At 45.7% G+C, this 17,548-nt stretch overlaps 1 non-coding gene across 1 annotated transcript; it reads right to left on the reverse strand.

Moving 5' to 3' along the window:
- Positions 1–1,454: 1,454 nt before the first annotated feature.
- LOC118145453 (U1 spliceosomal RNA) lies at positions 1,455–1,617 on the reverse strand. The gene has a single exon (XR_004730557.1). It is a non-coding gene; the product is annotated as a U1 spliceosomal RNA (small nuclear RNA).
- Positions 1,618–17,548: the final 15,931 nt, after the last annotated feature.

Here is a 17,548-nt window from a genome sequence, read left to right on the forward strand (position 1 = left end):
TTCTCCTGCTTCAGCCTCCTGAGTAGCTGGGATTACAGACATGAGCCACCATGCCCAGCTAATTTTTGTATTTTTAGTAGAGATTGGGTTTTGCCGTGTTGGCCAGACTTGTCTCCAACTTCTGACCTCAGGTGATCCGCCCACCTCGGCCTCCCAAAGTGCTGGGATTACAGGGGTGAGCCACCATGCCTGGCCCCAATTATCTTGAAAAGACACTGTTTACAAAAATGAAAAGGCAACCTACAGCCTGGGAGTAAATATTCGCAAAACAGATCTCCAACAAAGAACTTGTATATAGAATATATAAAAAACTCTTACATCTCAATAATAAGAATTCAAATAACCCAATTAAAAATGGATAAAAGAGGCTGGTGCAGTGGCTCACACTCATAATCTCAGCACTTTGGGGGTGGAGGCAAGAGGTTTGCTTGAGCCCAGGAGTTGGAGGGCAGCCTGAGCCAACATAGTAAGACCCCCATCTCTACCAAAAAAATACGAAATTCTCTGGGCTTGGTGGCACATCCCTGTGGTCCCAGCTACTCACAGACTGAGATAGGAGGATCCTTAAGCACAGGAGGTTGTGGCTGCAGTGAGCCACGATTGTGCAACTACACTCCAGCCTGGGTGACAAGCCCAACTACACCCCAGCCTGGGCAATAGAATAAGACCCCGTCTCGAAAAAAAAAAGGAAAGAAAAAAACAGACAAAAGATAGATCTAAATAGACATTTTGCTTAAGATGAGATACAGATGGCAAAGAAATGTATTAAGAAATGTTCAATGTTGTAAGTCATTGGTTAAATGCAAATTAAAACCACGGAGACAGACTGCTCTGCCCCCACTGCAATGGTTGACATTTTAAAAATTAACTGTACCAAATGTTGTTGGGGATGTGCAAAACTGAAACTCTCATACGCTACTAGGAGAAAGTAAAATGATGTAACCACTTTGGGACAGAGTAGGAAAGTATTTGTGCATGTTTATTATTTATTAATTTGAGATGGAGTCTTGCTCTGTTGCCAGGCTAGAATGCAGTGTCGCCATCTTGGCTCACTGCAACCTCTGCCTCCCAGGTTCAAGTGATTCCCCTGCCTCAGCCTCCCATGTAGCTGGGACTACAGGTGCGCACCACCACGCCCAGCTAATTTTTGCATTTTTACTAGAGACGGGGTTTCACCATGTTAGCCAGGATGGTCTCGAACTCTTGATCTCATGATCTACCCGCCTCGGCCTCTTAAAATGCTGGGATTACAGGCGTGGGTCTCTGCGCCCTGCCGTACATTTTTAAGTGGTTAATTATAGCCAGGGAAGGGTGGCTCATGCTTGTAATCCTGACACTGTGGGAGGCTGAGGCAAAGGGATCACTTGAACCTCGACAAATAACCCAGACAAGTTCAAGGCAAATCTGGGCAACATAGGGAGACCCCATCTCTACATGTAATTCTTTTTTCTAACCAGGGGAAAGCGCAAATGCAGTCCCCCACTACCACAAATTATGCAGTCGAGTTTCCCACATTTGGGGAAATCACAGGGGTAGGCACATCCAGAGTGCAACGGATAAGCCTTGCCCTGGGAAAACCACCTTCATCATGGTGGTATCTCCCTGCTAGGTAAGTAATTTTTTAAAAAGAAATTAGCTGGGCTGCCGGGCGCAGTGGCTCATGCCTGTAATCCCAGCACTTTGGGAGGCCGAGGCTGGTGGATCACCAGGTCCGGAGATTGAGACCATCCTGGCTAACATGGTGAAACCCGTCTCTACTAAAAATACATAAAATTAGCTGGGTGTAGTGGGGTGCGACTGTAGTACCAGCTACTCGAGAGGCTGAGGCAGGGGAATCGCTTGAACCCAGGAGGCAGAGGTTGCAATGAGCCGAGATTGCACCACTGCACTCCAGCCTGGGTGACGAGCAAGACTCCATCTGAAAAAAAAAAAAAAAAAAGAAATTAAAAAAAATTAGCTGGGCATGGTGTCACATGCCTTTGGTCCTAGATAACTCAGGAGGCTGAGGTGGGAGGATCACTTGAACCTGGGAGGTCAAGGCTGCAGTGAGGTGTGATCACAACACCGCACTCCAGCCTGCGTGACAGGGCGAGACCCCGCGTTAGTCTGTTTTCACACTGCAATAAAGATACTACCTGAAACTGGGTAATTTATAAAGGAAAGAGGTTTAATTGATTCACAGTTCCAGATGGCTGGGGAGACCTCAGGAAACTTATAATCATGGTGAAAGGTGAGGGGGAAGCAAGAAACTTCTTCACATGGTGGCGGCAGAGGGAAGAGTGAGAGCGCAGAAAAAACTACTCTTTATAGAACCACCAGATCTCGTAAAAATTCACTCACTGGCAAGAGAACAGCAGCTTGGGGGAAACGGCCCCCATAGTCTAATGGCTTTCCTTCCTTCACACGTGGGGATTATAGATCCCTCTGTCAACATATGGGGATTTACAATTAAAGATGAGATTTGGGTAGAGACAGAGCCAAACCATATCAGACCCTGTCTCAAAAAAGAAAAACACATTAATTATTCACCTGCCATGTGACCTAACCATTTCACTCCTAAGTATTTACTCAAAAAAAATGAAAGCATATGCCCATACAAAGACTGTACGTCAATGTACATAGCAGCTTTATTAGTAATGGCCCAAAACTGGAAATAACCCAAGTGTCCATCAACAAGTGGGTGGTAAGCAGATGGTGGAACATCCGCACAATGGAATACTACTCAGCACTACAAAGGAATGAACTACTGTGTATGGTGTGGATCACTAAGTGAATGAATCTCAACAATTATGTTAAGTAAATGAAGCTAGACAAAAAAAACTTATCCTGTATGATTCCATTTATATAACATCCTAGAAGTGGGAGGATTGCTTGAGGCCAGGAGTTCGAGACCAGCCTGAGCAACATAGCAAGACCCTGTCTCTAAAAAAAAAAAATAGGAAAAAGAGTTAGCCAGATGTGTGTGCCTGTAGTCCAGCTACTTAAGAGGCTGAGGCAGGAGGATCACTTGAGCCTAGGAGTTTGAGGCTGCAGTGAGCTGTGATTGCAGCACTGCACTCCAGCCTGGGCAACAGAGCAAGACCTCATCTCTAAAAATAAATAAATAGGCCGGGTGCAGTAGCTCACACCTGTAATCCCAGCACTTTGGGAGTCCGAGGCTGGTGGATCACAAGGTCAGGAGTTCAAGACCACCTTGGCCAGATGGTAGAACCTGTCTGTACTGAAAATACAAAAATTAGCTGGATGTGGTGTAATCCCAGCTCTCAAGAGGCTGAGGCAGAAGAATCGCTTCAACCTGGGAGGTGGAGATTGTAGTGAGCCACTGTACTCCTGCCTGGGCGACAGAGCAAGACTCTATCTCAATAAAATAAAATAATTTAAAATCTAGAAAATGGAAATTAACCTATGGTGATAGAAATTTGACCAGCGATTGCCTGGGAGCAGGGTAGAGGAAGAATCAAATTAACAAAGAAGTACAAGGGCACCTTTGGGGCTGATGGTTGTGGTCGCCTTTTTTTTTCTTTTTGAGATGGAGTTTCACTCTTGTAGCCCAGGCTGGAGTGCAGTGGTGCAACCTCCACCTCCCGTGTTCAAGTGATTCTCCTGCCCCAACCTTCCAAGTAGCTGGGATTACAGGCACCCACCATGCCTGACTAATTTTTGTATTTTTAGTAGAGACGGGGTTTCACCATGTTGGCCAGGCTGATCGCAAACTCCTGACCTCAGGTGATCCGCCTACCTTGGCTCCCAAAGGGCTGGGATTACAGGCGTGAGCCACTGCACCAGGCCTGGAGGTGATCACCAGGTTGATTGTGATGATTTGTACCCCTATGTGAAAACTTATGAAATTGTACACTTTGGCCGGGCGCAGTGGCTCAAGCCTGTAATCCCAGCACTTCGGGAGGCCGAGGCAGGCGGATCATGAGGTCAAGAGGTCGAGACCATCCTGGCCAATGTGGTGAAACCCTGTCTCTACTAAAAATACAAAAATTAGCCAGGCTTGGTGGCGTGCACCTGTAGTTCCGGCTACTCGGGAGGCTGAGGCAGGAGAATTGCTTGAACCAGGGAGGCGGAGGTTGCAGTGAGCCGAGATTGTGCCACTGCCCTCCAGCTTGGTGCCTGGCGGACAGAGTGAGACTGTGTCTCAAAAAAAAAAAAAGAAAGAAATTGTACACCTCAAATAATTCCATTTCTTGTATATCAATTATATCTCCGTAGAGCTACTTTTAAAAGAATACATATCTTTGATTAGATCATGGCCTTAATAAACCAGCTCTAACTCAAATTTTAGAGAAATCTGACATGAGACAAAGTATCACATGATGTTAAGAAATTATTGCACCCAGGTGCAGTGGCTCATGCCTGTAATTCCAGCACTTTGAGAGGTCAAGATGGGAGGATTATTTGAGCCCAGGAGTTGGAGATCAGGCTGAGCAACATAATGAGACCCCCATCTCTACAAAAATACCAAAAATTAGCTGGGCCTGGCGCCATGTGTCTGTAGTCCCAGCTACTCAGGAGACTGAGATGGGAGGATCGCTTGAGCCTGGGAGGTCGAGGCTGCAGTGAGTGATCGCGCCACTGCAGTCCAACCTGGGCCACAGAGGAAGACTAGACTCTGTCTCAAAAAAAAAAAAAAAAGATTATTGTTAAAATGTAATAAAATGTTCTAATTTATTTTTAAAATGTGAGGAGGGAGAGGGGGCTTCTAAAATGGGCTCCATAAACAGCTCTGGAGCTTCCACCTCACAACCAACCAGGGGTGGCTATGTGCTAGCCTTCAGGTCTCCAACCTGCCCAGCCCAGTTGTCTTGGAGATGGGGATAGGAAGTGGGCAGAGAGAAGCTCTCAATCCTCTGCCTTCCTTGGAAATGTCCTTAGAACCTGGTAACATTGTACTTAACGCTTAACAGAAAATCTTCACTTCTTGCATAGAGACTCTTCGTCTTAATCCTCTGGGGCCGCTGGTTCTGAGGCAGTCGCTGTTGTCTAGATCAAGTTTCTGTCTGTGCACCTCTCGCTTGCTTGCTGGCAGACACCATTTGTGTGTGTGTCCCACTCCTCCCAGGGACTCAGGAAAATCATTCCATTCTACCCAGCTCAAGAGGTAAATCCTGACTGGTGTAGGCTAGTCTTCTTTGAAGAAATTGGTTTGTTTTTGTTTTGAGACGGAGTCTCACACTGTCACCCAGGCTGTAGTGCAGTGGTGCGATCTCAGCTCACTGCAATCTCCGCCTCCTGGGTTCAAGCAATTCTCCTGCCTCAACCTCCCAAGTAGTGGGGACTACAGGTGTGCTGCCACGCCCAGCTAATTTTTTTTGTATTTTTAGTAGAGATGGGGTTTCACCATGTTGGCCCTGATGGTCTTGATCTCCTGACCTCGTGATCCACCCGCCTCGGCCTCCCAAAGTGCTGGAATTACAGGTGTGAGCCACCTCGACTGCCCTTTGCAGAGACTGGTTTAGGAGCTGGCATGTGAATCAGTGAAATTTGAGAAAAGGGTGGGGAGGGAGATTGTATTAGTCATTACACGAAATACTTTAGAGAGCAGAACTGAGAGATAGCATAACTGTTTTGCTCACAGCTACAGAAGCTGGAAGTCCAAAATCAGGACACCATCAGATTCCGTGTCTGAGGAGAGCTTCCAAATTCCATCTCTGCTTCCAAATGGTACCTTGTTGCTGCATCCTCTGGAGGGGACAAATGTGGTGTCCTCCCATAACACAAAAGATGGAAAGGCAAAAAGAGATTAATGCTGCTTCCTCACATAGCAGACAGTGGAAGGGCAAAAGGAAGAAAGGCCAGCTAGTTCTCTCCTCGTTTTTTTTTTTTTTTTTTTGAGACAGAGTCTAGCCCTGTCGCCAGGCTGAAGTGCAGTGGCACAATCTCGGCTCACTGCAACCTCCACCTCCTAAATTCAAACCATTCTCCTGCCTCAGCATCCTGAGTAGCTAGGATTACAAGTGCCCACCAGCATGCCCAGCTAATTTTTTTATTGTTAGTAGAGACGGGGTTTCACCACGTTGGCCAGGCTGGTCTCAAACTCCTGACCTCCTGATCCACCCCCATCGGCCTCCCAAAGTACTGGGATTACAGGCATCAGTCACTGCACCCGGCTCCCTCTTGCCCTTTTGTAAAACACTAATCCCATCTGTGAGGACAGAGCCCTTGTGGCCTAATCATCTCCCAAAGGCTCCAGCTCTTAATACTGCTGCTGTGGGGATTCAGTTTGAACATGAATTTTGGGGGAGGCACAAGCACTCGCACCATAGCAGAGTCTTCTGGGAAATGTTTCCTTGCTCTTAAAAAGGACTCCAAGGTCTAGGCATCCTTCCTCTCACAGCGGACATTGTTGTTTCTGGATATGAAGTCTGGAGCGGTGGCAGCTCTCCTGAGACACCTATACACAGAGCCCTTCCCAGAACAGAACAAGCCAGTGAGCATGGCAGAGGAAACACAAGAAGAGCCTGAGCCACAGATTAGCCCATTCGGGAGCTGCCCCCACCTCCCGGCTTCCTGCTGTATGAATTCATACACTTTCCTCATTGGTTTTTTTTTTTTTGAGACGGAGTTTTGTTCTTCTTCTTCTTCTTTTTTTTTTTTTTGTTAGAGCAGAAGTTAAATTAGTGATAGGAAGGAAGATTTGTTTTCCAAATGAATGAGTTTGAAAAAGTCCTAGTGGGATTTTACTGAGTTTGTTTTATGCAGCAGAGAGAAGTCCTAGAAAGATGGGTTGCCATTTTACAGTGAAATGCAAGGGTTTTATAAACAAACTGGAGGGGAGTGGTGCTTCGTTTGCATAAGCTGAGAATGTCTCAGTTCCTGCCCCAAACCTTCTAGTGCACCTGAGGGTTTCCTAGCCTGAGTTACTCCATGTTGTTTATCTCTTCCTGCTGCAAACGTGTAAAAAAGGCTGGTGGAGTCCCAACACTCCAAGGTGGATGTGCCTGATTAGTGTAGGTCTCTTTTTTTTTTTTTTTTTTTAAGGAAAGAAAAAACAAAGGAGTGAAGGAGAGGAAGAAAGAGGAAGAAAAAGAGGGAGAGAAAACAGAAATGTTGCTTTATTCTAAAAATGGGTATTACTAATGGCCGATCAATATTTCATTTAAACCTATGAGTAGGTGTGATGTGGTATTGACAGGAATGTATATTTTGTGTATTTAAAGTGGAGAGCTCTATAAATATTTATTAAGTTTACTTGTTCCGGATCTGAGTTCAAGTCCTGGATATCCTTATTAATTTTCTGTCTCATTGAGTCTAAGTCTCTTTATAGGTCTTATGTGTCTGGATGTTAGGATCGTTAGCTCTTATTGTTGCATTGATCCTTTTACCACTATATCTTGGTTGCTTTAAAATCTGTCTTATCAGATATGAGAATTGCAACTCCTGCTTTTTATTTATTTATTTATTTTTGCTCTCCATTTGGTTGGTAAATCTTTCTCCATCCCTTTGTTTTGAGTCTTTGTGTATCCTTGCATGTGAAATGGGTCTGGATGTAGCATACAGTTGGGTTTTGGCTGTATCTTTTGATTGGGGGATTTAGTTGATTTAAATTTAGGGTTACTGCCATTTGATGTTAACTGGCTGTTTTATCCATTCGTTGATGTAAATTCTTCTTTATGTTGATGCTCTTTACTTTTTGGTATATTTTTAGAAAGGCGAATACTGGTGGTTTCTTTCTATGTGTAATGCTTCTTTCAGAAGCTCTTGTAAAGCAGGCCTGGTGGTAATAAAATCTCTGAGTACTTGCTTATTCATAAAATATTTTATTTTTCCTTCAGTTGTGAAGCTTAGTTTGGCTGGATATGAAATTCTGGGCTGAAAGTTCTGTTCTTTAAGGATGTTGAATATTGGCCCCCACTCTCTTCTGGCTTGTAGGGTTTTGCTGAGAGATTTGTAAGTCTGATAGGCTTGCCTTTGTGGGTAACCTGATCTTTCTCTCTGGGTGCCCTTAGTATTTTCTCCTTTGTTTCAACCCTGGTGAATCTAACGATTATGTGCCTTGGGGTTGCTCTTCTTGAGGAATATCTTTGTGGTGTTCTCTGTATTACCCGGGGTTGAATATTGTCCTGCTTTGCCAGGTTGGGAGAGATAGAGTTTCATTCTTGCCGCTCAGGCTGGAGTGCCGTGGCACGATCTCGGCTGACTGCAACCTCTGCCTCCTGGGTCCTGGTTCAGGCAATTCTCCTGCCTCAGCCTCCTGAGTAGCTGGGACTACAGGCACGTGCCACCATACCCAGCTAATTTTTTATATTTTGAGTAGAGACGGGGTTTTACCATGTTAGCCAGGATGGTCTCAATCTTCTGACCTCATGATCCACCAGCCTCTGCCTCCCAAAGTCCTGGGGTTACATGCGTGAGCCACCATGCCCAGCCTATATCATTTTTATGAAATTCAAGAACAGGCAAAACGAATTGATGGTGATAAAGATTAGAACAGTGGTTAGCTCTGGGTTTTGTGAATGTCAGCTCGCCAAGGGCATAAGAGAACTTTCTGATTTGATGGAAATGTTTTATATCTTGAACTGAGGGTCAGTTACATAGGTACACAAATGATAAAATGTATCAACCTATACATTCAAAATTTGTATATTTTTCTGTGTGTAAACTATACCTCCATAAAGTACTACAGCCATGCATTGCTTAATGAGAAGGATACATTCTGAGAAACGTATCCTTAGGTGATTTTGTCGTTGTGGGAACATTATGGAGTGTACCTACACACACCTACATGGGATAGGCTACTACACACTTAGGCTATGTGTACAGCTTATTGCTCCTCAGCTAAAACCCGTACAGCATGTTACTGTACCGAATAGTGTAAGGAAATAGTAACACGATGGTTAAGCATTTGTGCCATGGCAATTTTTAAGCTCCATTATAATGTTATAGGACCATGGTTGCATGTGGTCCACCACTGACCAAAACGTTGTTTGCAGTACATGACTGTATTTGCATTTTTTTTTTTTTGACACAGCTCTGTCACCAGGCTGGCGTGAAATGGTGTGATCTCTGCCCACTGCAACCTCCACCTCCTGGGTTCAAGCAATTCTCTGTCTCAGCCTCCTCAAGTAGCTGGGATTACAAGCACCCCTCACCATTCCTGGCTAATTTTTGAATTTTTTTTTTTTTTTTGAGACAGAGTTTCACTCTTGTTACCCAGGCTGGAGTGCAATGGCACGATCTCGGCTCACCACAACCTCGGCCTCCTGGGTTCAGGCAATTCTCCTGCCTCAGCCTCCTGAGTAGCTGGGATTACAGGCACGCACCACCATGTCCAGCTAATTTTTTGTATTTTTAGTAGAGATGGGGTTTCACCATGTTGACCAGATGGTCTCGATCTCTTAACCTCATGATCCACCCGCCTCGGCCTCCCAAAGTGCTGGGATTACAGGCGTGAACCACCACGCCCAGCCTCATTGTCTTTTCTAATTCAGTGTGAGATCTTCCTGGTTCTCTACATGACTGGTGATTTTCTATTGAGACCCAGTCACGTGAGGTATGACGTGACTCGGTCTTACTGAAACCTTCTTGCTTCCTATGATGCTAGTCCAGCACAGGAGGGGAGCTGCTGCCTCCTCGCTGTGTGGTGGAGGTACAAGTCCAGGTTCCCCACTCAGCGCCCATGGACTCGAGAGAACCGGGCACTTTGGAGGGTATGGGAGCCCTAGATTCCTCTAGACCACCACTGGCTGTGCAGGGTGGGGGTATCACCTGTTAGGGTCACAAGAGGACAAGCATAGACCCCTTCTCCATTCTCCCCTGCAAAGCTGAACTCATAAGAAAAACACCCTCAAGCCTTGCAAACAGGGCACCTGGGTTCTAGGATGTGGTCGCACCCAGCTCTTGAACCCAGGATGGTGACCCAATTAAGCAGAATGTTAGCACCTAAGAACAAAGAAGCAGTTTTTCTTAGAATAGCACCTGGCTACCTGCAAACCCCCTATATAACCCCCATAGTCTGTAAGCCAGGCTGCTGCCTTCACTGCCTGTGGGTGAAAAAAACTTGCTAAACCTGACCCTGGGTCTGCCTCTCTGCTTACATTGCCTTATTGCTTCTTCATGGCCCCCATTTTCACCATATTCTCAGGATGGCAGTGACCTTGGAGTGGAGAGAGGAGATGTGATTGGGGAGGAGACACAGGAGGCTTCAAAGGAACTGGGAATGTTTTATTTTTTGGTTGGGAAGTAGGTATACAGGTTTTGTTCTTTTGTTTTTTGAGACAGAGTCTTGCTTTGTCACCCAGGCTGGAGGGCTCTAGTGCGATCTCAGTTCACGGCAACCTCCGCCTCCCGGGTTCAAGCGATTCTCCTCCCTCCCCAAGTAGCTGGGATTATAGGCATGCGCCACCACCCCGGCTAATTTTTGCGTATTTGGTAGAGACGAGGTTTCACCACGTTGGCTGGGCTCGTCTCAAACTCCTGACCTCAGGTGATTCATGGGCCTCTGCCTCTCAGCGTGCTGAGATTACAGGTATGAGCCACTGTGCCCAGCAGGAATACAAGTTTTAATTTTATTATTATTATATGTTACAGAATATTTTTAAAACAGAAAAACCTAACTCCAACAGAGTAGAAATATGCCGTGTGTGCTTAGAATATTTGTAACATAGTTAGCTGAGCTCCTCAGACAGCGATATCCATTGTCTATAGTATTAAGCACTATCTATGTGCCAAGTACTGTGCCAAGCACTTCACACACATCATCTTATTTATCCCTCACCACACTCCTAGGGGATAGATACTAACCCATTTTACAGAGCAGGAAGCTCAGGCTCAAAGAGGTTAAGTCGATTGCCCAGAATCACAGAGCAATGTGTGGCTGAGATGGGACGGGAACTCAGGCCTGTCTGCAGAGCTTGTATTCTTCAACCCACAGCACCCGAACAAGATGAAAACCAGTTAAATTCATTCATCATAATCATCACATGCCATGTCCCAGCCACAGCTGATACAATCTGACAGAAAGCATTGGACTCCCACAGGATGAGTAATGTGTCTTGGGAGGACCTTGTGGGCAAAGTGAATACAAGTGGCAGCTGCATCCAAACAAGCCCAGGGTCAGGACCCACCCAGGTGAGCAGGGCTTAGAACTAGCCAGTGAGGCAGGAGCTGTGGCTGAGGCCTGTCCAGCCATGTGTCAGGGACGTGAAGGCAGGCAGAATAGCAAGGAAGGGATGCCAGAGGCAGGGAACCACGAAAGATGTCTCGCCTCCTATTTCAGAGAGAGGGATCCGACCGGCAGGACAGGAGAGGCTGGAATTGGAGGGAGAGAATAGTGTCTGCAGAAGCAGACCACCAGACATCAGAGCTAGCAATCCAGGCAGGGGCCAGAACCTAGGGCCACAGAGATCATGGTCTGCCCCGTCCCATCGCTTTCTCTGTGGCACAGGGGAAAGAGGACATAGAAATTGAGTGAAATTGGCTAAGGTGAATCAGCCAAGAACTGTACCCTCTCAGGAGCTGCAGGCGCTGTCCTACCCAGCCTGCCCAACTGGTGGGTGGCACAGACCTGTCCGCCCACTAGGATGGGGGAAGAGGCAAAGCTACCAGTTAGGAGCTCACTAGGTCACCGTCCATGGGAATGGTGGTTCAGGTCAACAAAACAGAACTGTCAGGCCGGGCATGGTGGCTCATGCCTGTAATCCAAGCACTTTGGAGGCCAAGGTGGGTGGATCACCTGAGGTCAGGAGTTCAAGACCATCCTGACCAACATGGTAAAACCCCGTCTTATAAAAAACAAAACAAACAAACAAACAAAAAACGGAGTTGTCCAGGGACAACTGTAGACTCCCCACTGAAAGGCCACAGCCCTGGTATGGGAATTCTGGTTGGACCACAGCTCACAGTCACGCTTGGAGTATTTGTGCAGCCAGATTCAGGCTGAGTCCCTAGCAGCTGAGAGCCTGGCTAGGATACAGGAAGTATAGTCTGGCATCTCTGGGTTTAGAACTACAACAGGGAAGGGCAGGAGCAAATGAGGAAAAGTGACCCAGATGGCAAGGGACCCACCCTTTCCCCTTAGAGCTGCTGCAGGAGCAGCTCTCCTAGCTGCAGCACGTTCTGGGCACTGATTCACAGCTGGTAGGCGCCTGTGACCTGGACTGGCTGGACAAGTGGGCCAAATCGATTGTTCCTTTGGAGTTTGATTACTATGAAATATTCCACTTTTTCTCTTGTTAACACTTCTGCACTTAAAGTTTGTATAGTATATTGATATTAGCTTTCTTGGGAATAATGCTGACATGAAATATTGCTTGCTTGCTTTTTTTCTCAGATCAAGTCTTGCTCTGTTGCCCAGGCTGGAGTGCAGTGGCGCAATCGAGGCTCACTGCAACCTCTGCCTTCCAGGTTCAAGCAATTCTCCTCCTCAGCCTCCTGAGCAGCTGGGACTACAGGCACGTGCCACTAAGCCTGGCTAATTTTTTGTATTTTTAGTAGAGACGGAGTTTCACCATGTTAGCCAGGATGGTCTTGATCTCCTGACCTCGTGATCCACCCGTCTCAGCCTCTCAAAGTGCTGGGATTACAGGCTATCACACCTGACTGAAATACTGCTTTCTAACTTTTTACTTTCACCTTTTTATGTCCTTATGTTTATTTTATTTTATTTATTTTTGAGACAGTCTTGCTAGGTTGCCCAGGCTGGAGTGCAGTGGTGCAATCTCCGCTCACTGCAATCTCCGCCTCCCATATCCAAGCAATTCTTGTGCCTCAGCCTCCCGAGTAGTTGAGGAGTTGTAGTCCTGGGCTACAGGCGTGAACCACCTTGCTAGCTAATTTTTGTTTTTTTAGTAGAGAGGGGGTTTCACCATGTTGGCCAGGCTGGTCTCGAACTCCTGACTTCAAGTGATCTGCCTGCCTTGGCCTCCCAGAGTGCTGGAATTACAGGAGTGAGCTACTGTGCCTGGCCTATGTCCTTATATTTAAAGTGTGCTTTTAGTAAACAGCAGAGTTGGAGTTATTGAATCTAATCTGACAATATTTGTTTGTTTGTTTTTTTGAGACAGAGTCTTGCTCTGTTGCCCAGGCTGGAGTGTGATGGCACAATCTCGGCTCACAGCAACCTTTGCCTCCTGGGTTCAAGCGAGCACGTCTGGCTAATTTTTATATTTTTTGTAGAGATCGGGTTTCACCATGTTGGCCAGGCTGGTCTTGAACTACTGACCTCAAGTGATCTGCCCTTCTCAGCCTCCAAATGTGCTGGGATTACAGGCATGAGCCATCGTGCCCAGCCAGTGTGTGTCTTTTAATTTGCATATTTACACTATCTACATTAATTGCAATTACTGGCATAGGTGGGTTTATGAAGTCGTTTTCTGTTTCTCTTTTGTTCCTTTACTCCTTTCCTACCTCCCTTTAATTAGTCAATATTTTTAAAAACTAATTTCATTTTGTTCTGTTAGCTTTTTTTTTTTTAGATGGAGTCTCGCTCTGTCCCCAAGCTGGAGTACAGTGGCAAGATCTCTGCTCACTGCAATCTTCACCTCTGGGGTTCAAGCCATTCTCCTGCCTCAGCTTCTTGAGTAGCTGGTATTACAGGGGCCCACCACCCCACTCAGCTAATTTTTGTATTTTTAGTAGAGACGGGGTTTCACCATGTTGGCCAGGATGGTCTTGATCTCCTGAACTCGTGATCTGCTTGCCTCTGCCTCACAAAGTGCTGGGATTACAGGTGTAAGGCACCTCTCCCGGCCTACTGTTAGCTTTTTAATTACATTTTCTTTTACCATTATTTTAGTGATCATCTTAGAGATTATAATATGCATCCTTGATTTATTGCAATCTACGTTGTTAGAGCATTTATAATTTACACTTAAATGATGCAATAACCTTATAATAGTTAACTCCCATTTAGTTCCCTCCCTTCTTTGTGTTATTGTTGTCATATATTTACTTTTTTTTTTTTTTTTTTTAAGACAGGGTCTTGCTGTGTTGCCTAAGCTGGAGGGCAATGGCATGATCTCAGCTCACTGCAACCTTGACCTCCTGGGCTCAAACGACCTTCCTGCCTTATTGGGAGGTCTCAGTAGCTGAGATAGGGTCTTGTTATGTTGCCCAGGCTAGTCTCAAAATCCTGGCCTCAAGCAATCCTCCCACATTGGCATCCCAAAGTGCTAGGATTATAGGTGTGAGCCACCACACTGGGTCTCCTATATCTTATGTAAAAAGTCTTATGAGATGTTGTTTTAAATAGCCAATATTTGATTCTCATTAGATACATTTTTACTCTTTGCCTGTGCTCTTCATTCCTTCTTGCAATACCATCAGGGATCATTTTCCATCAGCCTAAAGTGATGATCATTTTCCATCACTCCACACAGGGAGACCCCGTCTCTACAAATACTTTTTTTTTCTGGAGACGGATTCTCACACTGTCGCCCAGACTGGAGTGTAGTGGCACGATCTCAGCTCACTACAACCTCTACCTCCTGGGTTCAAGTGATTCTCTTGCCTCAGCCTCCCGAGTAGCTGAGATTACAGGCATGTACCACCACGCCCAGCTAATTTTGTATATTTAGTAGAGACTGGGGTTTCACCATGTCAGCTAGGCTGATCTCAAACTCCCGACATCAGGCGATCCACCCGCCTTGGTCTCCCAAAGTGCTGGGATTACAGAAGTGAGCCACTGCTCCCAGCCTATAAATACTTTTTAAAAATTAGTTGGATGTGGTGGTTCGTGTATGGTGTGGTCCCAGCTACTTGGAAGGCTGAGGCAGGAGGATGGCCTGAGCTGGAGAAGCTGAGGCTGCTGTGAGCTGTGATAGTGCTACTGCACTCTAGCCTGGCCGAAAGAGTGAGAGCAAAACCCAGTCTCAAAAATTAAAAAGCAAAAGCAGGCTTACACCTGTAATCCCAGCACTTTGGGAGGCCGAGACGGGCAGATCATGAGGTCAAGGAATCGAGATCATCCTGACCAACATAGTGAAACCCCGTCTCTACTAAAATATAAAAATTAGCTGGGCATGGTGGCACATGACTGTAGTCCCAGCTACTCGGGAGGCTGAAGAAGAATTGCTTGATCCTGGGAGGCAGAGGTTGCAGTGAGCTGAGATCGCCACTGCACTCCAGCCTGGCACCTGGCGACAGAACGGGACTCTGTCTCAAAAAAAAAAAGGAAAGAAAAGAAAGCTCCTCAAGTTTTTCTTTTCTTTTTTTTTGAGATGAGATTCTCAGCTCACTGAGGCCTCCATCTTCAGTATAGCTGGAACTACAGGTGTGCACCACCGCACCTGGCTAATTTTTTATTTTTTGTAAGAGATGTGGTCTCACTCTGCTGTTCATGTGGTCTTGAATTCCTGGCTTCAAGCAACCCTCCCAAAGTGCTGAGACTAGAGGCCTGAGCCACTGGCCCCAGCCTCAAATATTTCCTAACAGTGCAGACATGCACTAGTAACAAAGCAAATTCTTTCTGCTTTTGTCTGTCTGACAACATGTTTTTTTTACTTTATGTTTTGAGGTGGGCATAGAATTGTAGCGTGGGAGGTATTTTTACCATTTTATCTTATTTTGCTCTTTTATTGTATTCTTATTTTTTGAGAGAGAAGCCTGCTCTGTTGCCCAGGCTGGAGTGCAGTGGCACAATCTCGGCTCACTTCAGCCCCACCACCTGAGTTCAAGTGATTCTCGTGCCTCATCCTCCGAGTAGCTGACATTACAGGCATGCACCACCGTGCCTAGCTAATTTTTGTATTTTTAGTAGTGATGGGGTTTTGCCATGTTGGCCAGGCTGGTCTCGAACTTACAGCCTCAAGTGATTTGCCTGCCTCGGCCTCCCAAAGTGTTTGGATCACAGGCGTGAGCCACCAGGCCTGGTCCTTTTTAGCATTTTAAAGACATCATTTCATTTTTGTCTGCCTTCCATAGTCTGCCAATCAATTGCATTGTTTGGATTTTTTTTTTATCTCTCTCTCTCTCTTTTGAAATATGGTTTCTTTTAGCCGGGGACAGTGGCTCACACATGTAATCCCAGCACTTTGGGAGGCTGAGGCAGGTGGATCACAAGGTCAGGAGTTGGAGACCAGCCTGACCAACATGGTGAAACCTTGTCTTTACTGAATGTACAAAAATTAGCAGGGTGTGGTGGCGCGAGAAAAGAAACCATATATATACGATTCCTTTTAAGACTTTCTACTTTGCCTTTGATTTTCAGCAATTTAACTATGATAAGCCTAAGTGTAGTTTACTTTATGCTTACTCTGCTTGGAGCTCATTGATATTCTTGAATCTATGGCTTGATGCCTTACATCATATGTGTGGAAATCTCAGCCATTTCTTTTTCTTTTCTTTTTTTTGTTGAGACACAGTCTCACTCTGTCATCCAGACTGAAGTGCAGTGGTGCAATCTCAGCTCACTGCAACCTCTGCCACCTGGGTTAAAGTGATTCTTGTGCGTCAGCCTCCCAAGTAGCTGGGATTACAGACACATGTCACCATGCCTGGCTAATTTTTAGGTACATGTCACTATGCCTGGCTAATTTTTAGTTTCATCATTTTGGCTAGGCTAGTCTTGAACTCCCGACCTCAGGTGATCCCCTCTCCTTGGCCTCCCAAAGTGTTGGATTTACAGGCATGAGTTGGCCCAGCTGCTGGAGTGCAGTGGTGCAGTCGTGATTCACTGCAGCCTCACTCTCCCAGGCTCAAGTGACCCTGATCCTCCCACTCGAGTAGCTGGAACTACAGCTGTCTAATTTTTGTATTTTTTGTAAAGACAGGGTTTTGCTATGTTGGCTGGGCTAGTCTTGAACTCCTAGGCTCAAGTGATCCTCCCACCTCAGCCTCCCCAAATGCTTGGAATACAGGCATGAGCTACCATGCTCAGCCCATTATTTCTTCAAATACTGCTTCTCTCCTATTCTCTCTCTTCTCTCCTTGAGAAATTCCAAACACATGTATTAGATCTTTTGAGCATGTTCCATGCATCTTTCATACTCAGTTCTGTTTTTCCTTCTATTATTCTTTTTTGCTTTGTGATTCAAGGTGAATAATTTCTATTGACTGGTCTTTAAGTTCACTAATCTTGCCTCCTGCTGTATATAGTCTCTTGCTAAACATATCCAGTGAGTTCTTAATTTCAAATATGTTTTGCAGTCCAAAATGTCAGTTTTTTGGCTGGTTACAGCGACTCACACCTGTAATCCCAGCATTTTGGGAGGCCGAGGCAGGTGGATTGCTCAAGCCCAGGAGTTTGAGACCAGCTTGGGCAACATGGCAAAACCACATCTCTACAAAACATACAAAAATTAGCTGGGTGTGGTGGTGCATGCCTATAGTCCTAGCTACTCTAGAGGCTGAGGTGGGAGGATCACTTGCGCTGGGAAGGTCAAGGCTGCCATGAGGCAAGATTTGCACCACTGCACTCTGGCCTGGGCAACAGAGCTAGATCCTGTCTAAAAAAAAAAAAAATTAGATTTTCTGTTTAAGTACTCAGTCTTTTAACATGTTTTGTCCATCTCTTGCTCTATTCACCTTAACATATTAATTTTACTTATTTTTAAACCCTTGTTTATTAAATCCACTATCTGGGTCATCTCTGGGTCTGTTTCTG

This window comes from Callithrix jacchus, chromosome 8, assembly GCF_049354715.1.
Source record: "Callithrix jacchus isolate 240 chromosome 8, calJac240_pri, whole genome shotgun sequence".
NCBI classification, from domain to species: Eukaryota; Metazoa; Chordata; class Mammalia; order Primates; family Cebidae; genus Callithrix; species Callithrix jacchus.